At 38.7% G+C, this 8,913-nt stretch overlaps 1 pseudogene; it reads left to right on the forward strand.

The window, feature by feature from the left end:
• Positions 1 to 2,657: 2,657 nt before the first annotated feature.
• On the forward strand, positions 2,658 to 4,041 carry LOC102739035 (transmembrane protein 183A pseudogene; annotated as a pseudogene).
• The last annotated feature ends 4,872 nt before the right edge of the window (positions 4,042 to 8,913 follow it).

An 8,913-nucleotide genomic window follows, 5' to 3' on the forward strand; every position in this document is an offset into this window, starting at 1 on the left:
AATCCCTATCAAAATACCACCAGCATTTTTCACAGATCTACAATTTGTATGGAACCAGAAAAGACCACGAATAGCCAAAGTAATGTTGAAAAAGAAAACCAAAGCTGTAGGCATCACAATTCCAGACTTCAAGCAGTATTACAAATCTGTAATCATCAAGACAGTATGGTACTGGCACAAAAACAGACACATAGATTAACAGAACAGAAAAGAGAACCCAGAAATGGTCCTTCAACTCTATGGTCAATGAATCTTCGACAAAGCAGGAAAGAATATTCAATGGCAAAAAGACAGTCTCTTCAATAAATGGTGCTGGGAAAATTGGACAGCCACGTGCAGAAGAATGAAACTAGACCACCTTCTTACACCATACATAAAAATAAACCTAAACTGGATAAAGATCTAAATGTGAGACAGGAATCCGTCAAAATCCTAGAGGAGAAAACACACAGCAACCTCTTTGATCTCGGCCTCAGCAAATTCTTCCTAGACATGACTCCAAAGGCAAGGCAAAGAAAAGAAACCTGAACTATTGGGACTTAATCAGGATAAAAAGCTTTTGTACAGCAAAGGGAACAATCAACGAGAGTAAAAGAAAACCTTTGGAATAGAAGAAATTTGTAAATGACATATCTGATAAAGGGCTAGTATCCAAAATCTGTAAAGAACTGATCAAACTCAATACCCAAAATACAAAACAAAACAAAACAAAACAAAAAACAGTCAAGAAATGGGCAGAAGACATGAACAGACATTTCTCCAAAGAAGACATACAAATAGCTAACAGACACATGAAAAAATGCTCAACATCACTCAGGGAAATAGAAATTAAAATCACAATGAGATACTACCTCATACCTGTCAGCATGGCTAAAATTAACAACTCAGGAAATGACAGATGTTGGAGGGGATGCAGAGAAAGGGGAACCCTCTTGCACTGTTGGTGGGAATGCAAGCTGGTGCAACCACTCTGGAGAACAGTATGGAGGTTACTCAAAAAGTTAAAAATAGAACTACCCTATGACCCAGCAATTGCACTACTAGGTATTTATCCAAAGGATACAAACATAGTGATTCAAAGGGACACATCCACCCCAATGTTCATAGCAGCAATGTCCATAATAACCAAAATATGGAAAGAGCCCACAAGTCCATCAACAGATGAATGGATAAAGAAGATGCTGTATATATATTTACAATGGAATATTACTAAAAAAAAAAAAAATGAAATCTTGCCATTTGCAATGATGTGGATGGAACTAGAATGTATTATGCTAAGTGAGACAAAACAGAGAAAGACTGATACCATACGATTTCACTCACATGGAATTCAAGAAACAAAACAGATGAACACAGGGGAAGGGAAGGAAAAATAAAATAGGACAAAAATAGAGAGGGAGACAAACCATGAGAGACTCTTAACTATAGAGAACAAACTAAGGGTTGCTACAAGGGAGGTTGGGGGGGGTAGGGATGGAGTAATTAGGTGATAGGTATTAAGGAGGACACTTGATGTAATGAGCCCTGGGTGTTATATGCAACCGATGAATACCTAAACTCTACCCTGAAATTAATAATACATTATATGTTAATTAACTTGAATTTAAATTTAAAAAAATGAAAATAAATGTTCATAGTAGTAGAACAAGTAAATTGTAGTATATTCAAATTATGGAGAACTACACAGCAATGAGAATGAACTGCTCTGTGAAATAGCATAGATTAATTTCACAAACATACTATTGAGCTGATGAAGACAGTTATAGAAGGATGCATATGGTATGATTCCACTTATATAAAGTAGGAAGAGGAGAAAGCTGTCTAAGCTCTTAGAGATATGGACAGTGTCTGTCTAGGGAGGAGCAGGGTCTAGGAGCAGGGTGAGGAGACCTTATGGAGAGTGGCAATGTTCTACTACTTGACCTGGATGCTAGTTACTTGCATATATTCACATTGTGAAAATTTATTCAAAGGTACACATTTGTTTATGCATGTTATAGGACAATAATGAAATGTACTTCAAAAATTTTTTTTTCCAAACTCTGATCTATAGTTAGTATGTATGCAGCTCAAATTCTTTCAGTCTCTCCACAAATTTTTATACATGAAAAAATAAATGGACCGATAGTGGTAGAATGGCAAAAATCCCAATCATTGAAGACAATAACCACAATGATAATAAATTAGCTTTCAGGAAAATACAAAACAAGAATTAAAACAAAATATTTGATTCAATTAAAGAAAAAATTTTAATGTCTCACTTAATAAAATCTAATTATAGTGCAGATCTATCCATTTTTTATTCACCGAAGACACCAAGCTAAGCATGTGTACCTAAACAGCATTTCATTATTTTATATTCCTGCCTTTAAACTTTCCATTACGGTATTGTTTTGCTCTTTTCCCCTTTTCTTATGAAAAATAAAAACAGTGATTTCAAGTTGTACCTTTTTTTTTTTTTTTAAGATTCTGAAAACCCTGTCACCTGCTTTTTTTTCTGGAGAAAGATAAAGGGAGGAGAGAAAATATTCACTTGAATTTGAGGGGCAGCTTAATGGGAAGCAACAGTAGCAACAATTTTAGGCCTCGAAGTCTCCTCTCTGATCACAAGGGAATGCTGAAACTTCCTTGTTTGAAGATTGAAGAGTTTAATTTAGAGGGAAGTGACTCAAGTTCCAGGCCCACAACACCTGCTCTGGACGAGTGACGGTGGCGGATTATGCCAACTGGGATCCGGCGGTCATGAGGTCTGGACAGGTCAAGAAAGCCGTCGCCAATGCTGTGCAGCAGGAAGTAAAATCTCTGTGGCTTGGAAGCCTCCCAGGTTCCTGCAGAGGAAGCTCTTTCTGGGGTTGGTGAGCCCTGTGACATCACTGACAGCCTTGATGAGAGGATGCCCAGGAGGACAGCATCCGTGAGAGAACTGCCTCCTGAACAAAGAAAAGCAAGAGGCACAAAGACCTGGACGGGGCTGGAGGAGAAGAGTATCCCATGGATATTTGGCTATTGCTGGCCTCCCATATCCATCCCGAGGACACTGCATTTTTCCCTGATTTGTAAGAAGGCCTGAACTGTCACTTGCACTGCTTCCTTTGGACTATGTTGTACCGAACTGCTACACTCTGGATGCCTCTCTGCCTTTGCACCTGTTACCAGAGTCAGTGGAGAAGCTGTGCTGTCTGTGTGATCCGATCTCTATACCTTATGTGTGAGCCCTTTGCTACTCCAATCTCCAAGAATCCAGCCATTCCAGAATTCCAAGTGCTTACTTTTCTGGTGCAGAAAGGTTGTTGGGAACAGACAGGAACCAATGTGGGAATTCAACTTTAAGTTCAAAAAACAGTCCCCTAGATTAAAGAGCAATTGTATGAGAGGGTTGCAGCCTCCCATTCAGTACGAATATGTTCGTACCAACCCAGACCAGGACTGCTGCCTACTGCAGGTCACCACCCTCAATTTCATCTTTATTCCAATTGTCATGGGAATGATATTTACCCTGTTTACTATCAATGTGAGCACGGATATGAGGCATCATTGTGTGAGACTGCAGTTCCAAGATTCTCCTGTCCATGGTGGTCGGAAACTGCACAGTGAACAGGGTCCGCAAGCCATCCTGGACCCAGTGCACAGCGTTGAACTCTTTGACTGGTGGCATCCTCAGTATCTGTTCTCCCTGAGAGCATAGTTACTGCTTCCTGTCCCTGAAGGCAGCCCTGAGCTAGGCCAGTCCATTAGTAATCAGATTCCAGTTTGGAAGGGGTGTCTGGATTGTATATCTGGTTAGTAATGCATATGCTTTTCTGGTTCCTGGGGCTCCTGTTAGGGGAGGGAGAAAGACTGAATCAAGAGGAAAAACAACTATGATTTATAAACATATTTTAATGTAAAAATTTGCATTTGAAAGGAGAAATCTGGCCCTATTTTCTGTGTTCAACCCATTTGGTGCTATTGAGTTTGCTGTTCTTTATTCTTTCATCCTATCAAGTTGTACTCTTAACTAAATTTGATCTTGTGAAGCAATCCACACCTATTGTTTCATCTGTAGATGGAATGGGTTTAGCCTAAATTCTTTATCCAGGTCGCAGGCAAAGATTTCAGGTAATATTTGCCTCAGGACACGTTCCCTGTGGTGATTGTAATTGGAGAGTGCAGCTGTGGACTCTAAGGCAGTCCTTTTCGCTGTAATCCTTTCCACATGGTATTCACACAAAACTTCTTCAGTTTTCAGAGGCAGCAAGTCTTTGCCCAAACTAGTGCAGTTTGTGGTTCTCTCTTCAGGTTCACTTCATCCTTGCTGTCTTTGATCAAAAAACCTCCTGCTTTCAAAATGCCTTAGGCAAGGTCGGTCTGACAGCCACTGTTGTTTTCCTAGCACCTCTCAACTCTTCTCCTTCTTTTGAAGCTATAACTCATTGTGCTCAGGAAGTACAGGATTTGTGTCTGCCCTCTCTCTTTGGCCCTCCCCTATTTGACCTAGCCACACAGCTGGTGGAATGTCACATTTGGCATCCTGAAGAGTGTTAGTATTATTTCGAGCCATTTTCATCCTTCAGAGGCAGGACTGGCTTATCAAGTGAGATGCATTGGGCTATGCTATGGGAACAGAGAACTAGGGAAGGAAGAGACTATCTGATGCCACTTTATTCATTGTGCGGTAGGTATTTTGGAAAATATAACTGCTACTGTAAAAGAGTAGGAAAGAAACCTAGGAAAGAAACCAACTCAGTTTGGTTCAACCAACTATGAACTCAGTCAATCCTTATCTCCAATGTGTGTGGCACAAGAAACTCAGAAGTGGCCTAAAGACAGAGAACAAGTAGGCCACTCACACTTCACCTAGCACAGCAGAAGAGAATTCTCTTCTGGCCTCTTGGCTACAGCCAGATCTATATGTGACAAAACCGGTTCCAAGGAGAATATTGTATTTAACATGTATTGAGTGCTCACAATGCACACGGCACTGTTTCTAACACTTCATCTGCACTGTCTTATTTAATCCTGTGATAAATCTGTGTATTATAAAATTTTAATATGCCCATTCTGGAGATCTGAAAAGTGAGGCTAAGATAAGTTTAGTCACAGGCCCCAAAACATACAACATGTAACTTTTGGAACTGAGATTCCCGTGCTGGCAGGGCTTACTCTAGAGTCTGAGTACTTGGGCTAGAGTTGCCTCTAGGTGATGAAGGCAAAATGAAATATATCAGTTCTTTGACTCCAGTGCTTCTGAAATGGGTATGCGAAAATCCTATTGAAATGGTAGGAAAAATCTCCCTCTCTGTATTAGTTTCCAAAGGCTGTCATAACAAAGCACCCCAAACTAGGTGAGGTTCAATAACTTGCCCAATATTGCAGCATTCGTGTGTGAAGCCAGGATCAAAACCTAGGTAGTCTGATGCCAAATCCTTGTGTATTAGTTTCCTGTGATTGCTGTAACAGCCTGCCACAAATTGGGAGGCTTAAAATAACAGGCATTTATTATCTCATAGTTTTGAAAGCTAGAAGTCTCAAATCAAAATATCAACAGAGCCACATCCCTCTGAAACCTGTCAAGGAATTCTTAGTTGCCTTTTCCTAGTTTCTGGTAGTTTTCCATCAATCTTTGGCAATCCTTTGCTTGCAGCTGCACAGCTCCATCTATGCCTTCACCATCACGTGACATTCTCTCGGGATGCATCTGTTATCACATGGCTGCCTTCTGTATAAGGATGCCAGTCATCTTGGATTAGGTGCCCACCTCACTCCAGTATGACCTTATCTCAACTTAACTACTTACGTCTGCAATAATCCTAGGTCCAAATAAAATCATATTCTGAAGTAATTAGGGTTAGGATTGCAACATGTCTTTTTGAACAATTCAAATTCTCTCCTTCACACTCTCAAAGCCCTGAATCTTAAAATCTTTTAAGCTATATTACTCCATATCTGTTCGCAGGTTCACATGGATTACCTGCTTATTAGAATATGAGATGTCAGGAGGGTTAATAGCTACCACATCTTACATCTTGTTACCTGTTGCCTATTTTTTAATAGTCTAACACAGGAACTTAAGCAACTAACATATTTTTGAGTGAGTAGATAATTTTTCTGCATGACTATACTAGGTATATATTGCTGCATAACAAATTTTGCAGTTTCTCTGGATAAAAAATCCAAATGAATTTTAAATTAGGTCATATCTTTCAACATAATTTTATTTTGCACTTATTATGGTAACTATCTATAAATATGAACCTCAATAATTTTTTTTAAAGATTTTATTTATTTATTCATGAGAGACAGAGAGAGAGAGAGAGAGAGAGAGAGGCAGAGGGAGAAGCAGGCTCCCAAGGAGCAGGGATCCTGATGTGGGACTCGATCCCAGGACCCTGGGATCATGACCTGAGCCGAAGGCAGACTATTAACCATCTGAGCCACCCAGGCGCCCTGAACCTCAATAAATTAATTAGGATTTTAAAGCGAGACAAAATAGTGATCTATATGCTAACAGTGTAAAGAGCACACCATGGGTTCAATTATACATAGATTTCACTTAGCATTTTCTATAAGAAAAGCACTGCACACAGCATTGTAGGAGACACCAAATAAGTAAAACATTGTTCTTGTCTTGGAAGATTTTACATTCTAACAGCAAGAAAGCAGCATCTGAAAAGCAGAGAAAAAAAACTAAAATAACAAACAACAAAGTGTTATACTAATTATACCAAATCCATGTACTAACTATTCTAGTTTGGTTAATCCAATAGGATTTCCATTCAAGAAAATAGCTTTTAATTGTTGAAGACAAAATGCTTAAATTCCTGAGCAACAAAGACTCTTCAGTAGCTTTAACTATTAGGCCATGTCTAAATACTTGTGTCATTTCAATTGTTGTTTCAGATTAGTGTTCTGTTATAACTGCTTTATAATGGTAAAAGAAACTTAAATAACCTACTTATTTACACAGGATATCATGTATCATTCTCTGTATCTGTATATAAAATTCATATTCTTGTTGAAAGTTGTTAAATCGACATTTTCGTATAGATAAAAGAAAGGAAAAGTTTATATTCCTGACACCTTTACTCTTCCCTAAACTTAACCCTTCCCAATCCTCTTTACTTTTCTAATTTTGGGAGTAGAATTATACAAACAAGTTCTAGATTTCCCAGGGTATGGCTATTCAGCATATTATTTTGAAACCACTTAAAAGCATAAAGTTGAACAGAAATCAAAATGGCTGCACTAATGTTTCAGCAAAGCTTGATTTTAAAGATTTTATTTTATTTTATTTTATTTTATTTATTATTTATTTGTTAGAGAGAGAAAGAGCAAGCACAAGGAAGGGGGAGTGGTAGGCAGAGGGAAAAACAGGCTCCCTGCTGAGCAAGGAGCCTGCTTCCAAACTTGATCCCAGAACCTTGGGATCATGACCTGAGCAGAAGGCAGATGCTTAATAGACTGAGCCACCCAGGCATGCCAGCAAATCTTGATTTTAGAGTAATCATTTTCCTCTCTTCCACAAACCTCCCCTCCTCCTTTCTTAGCCTTTTGTTTCAGGAACCTCTGGTACCACTATGAAGACATGACACATGAGGCTGAGAGCAGGTACATAATTCCTGCTAGATCCTGTATTTCCCTATAAAACCTCCCCAGCCCCTTCTTCCAGGTGCGTTTGGAGTTTTGAAGTCCTTAGCCAGTTGCAGCCTCCTTTTTCCAGCAAAGCAATAAAGGTATTGTTTCTCTTTATACCCAAACTGTCTGTGTTACATGTTTCAACTCCAGAACACAGAGGTTGGTTTTCAACAACAATTTGAGTACTTATTATGTCCTAAACATTAATAAATATGGAAACAGGACAGATAAAATCTTATCCTTCATAGATCATACAGCCTATTGAAGGAATCAGGCAACTAAACCAAAACAACCACAAAACAATGGGAAAGAAGAGCAATGAATCAGTAAAATCAAGACAACGTGTGATGATGGGTCCAGTAAAGAAAAATGCATGGTGCCATAGAAGTAACAGAGAAGGACTGGCTTGCAGGTGGATAATATTTCAGACAAAGCAATCACAGAGGAGATCATTTAATCTGAAATGATAAGGTTGAAAAAAAGGACAGTCAAGTCAAGAAGAAGGAGAAGTAAATGTCCAGAAGGAAGAAATGGCATGTATAAAGATCTCAAATATCTTTAGACTTTGAGTCTAAAGACTCATAAGGTTAGTATGTTGAGGAACTCAGTGATGTCAGTTAAACATGTTTATAAAGGATAGGGATAAATTACTTGACCTCTTGGATAGGAATTCCAGTTGAAGGTTGCTAGATTCCACCAGACACATACTGTTCAGTGGCCCCAGTGTTCTGTTTAGAAGAGAAAATATGCTATGTCTCTACAGAAATCATGTAGTAAAAAAAAAAAAAAAAAGCATAAAAGACACAATGTAAGGCTCTTAACTCTTTCAGAGGCCATTCTCTCAGTCCAATGATTGTGAAAAGTCATTCATTTAATGAATTGTTTTTAGGCATTTGCTATTGTTTATCATATAGCTACTCTATGCCACATGCCAATCTAAGCATTTTATAAAACTGTTCCATTTAAATCTCTAATACAGGGGCGCCTGGGTGGCTCAGTTGGTTAAGTGTCTGCCTTCTGTTCAGATCATGATCCAAGACCCTGGGATGCAGCCCCATATCAGGCTCCCAACCTGCTTCTCCCTCTCCCTCTGCCGATACTCCTGCTTATGTGCTCTCCCTCTCTCCCCCTTTCTCTCTCTCAAATAAATAAATAAAATCTTTAAAAAAAATTAAAAAATAAGTCTCTGATTAATCCTATGAAGGAGATACTATTAAAATCCCTGGTTTATAGATGAGAAAACAGAAGTCTAGACTTCTTGCTTAGTTTTACATAAATAATTATAAGCTATAGTGATAA

The sequence above is a fragment of the Leptonychotes weddellii genome, unplaced genomic scaffold (assembly GCF_054177405.1).
Source record: "Leptonychotes weddellii isolate Sample4059 unplaced genomic scaffold, ASM5417740v2 HiC_scaffold_3844, whole genome shotgun sequence".
NCBI classification, from domain to species: Eukaryota; Metazoa; Chordata; class Mammalia; order Carnivora; family Phocidae; genus Leptonychotes; species Leptonychotes weddellii.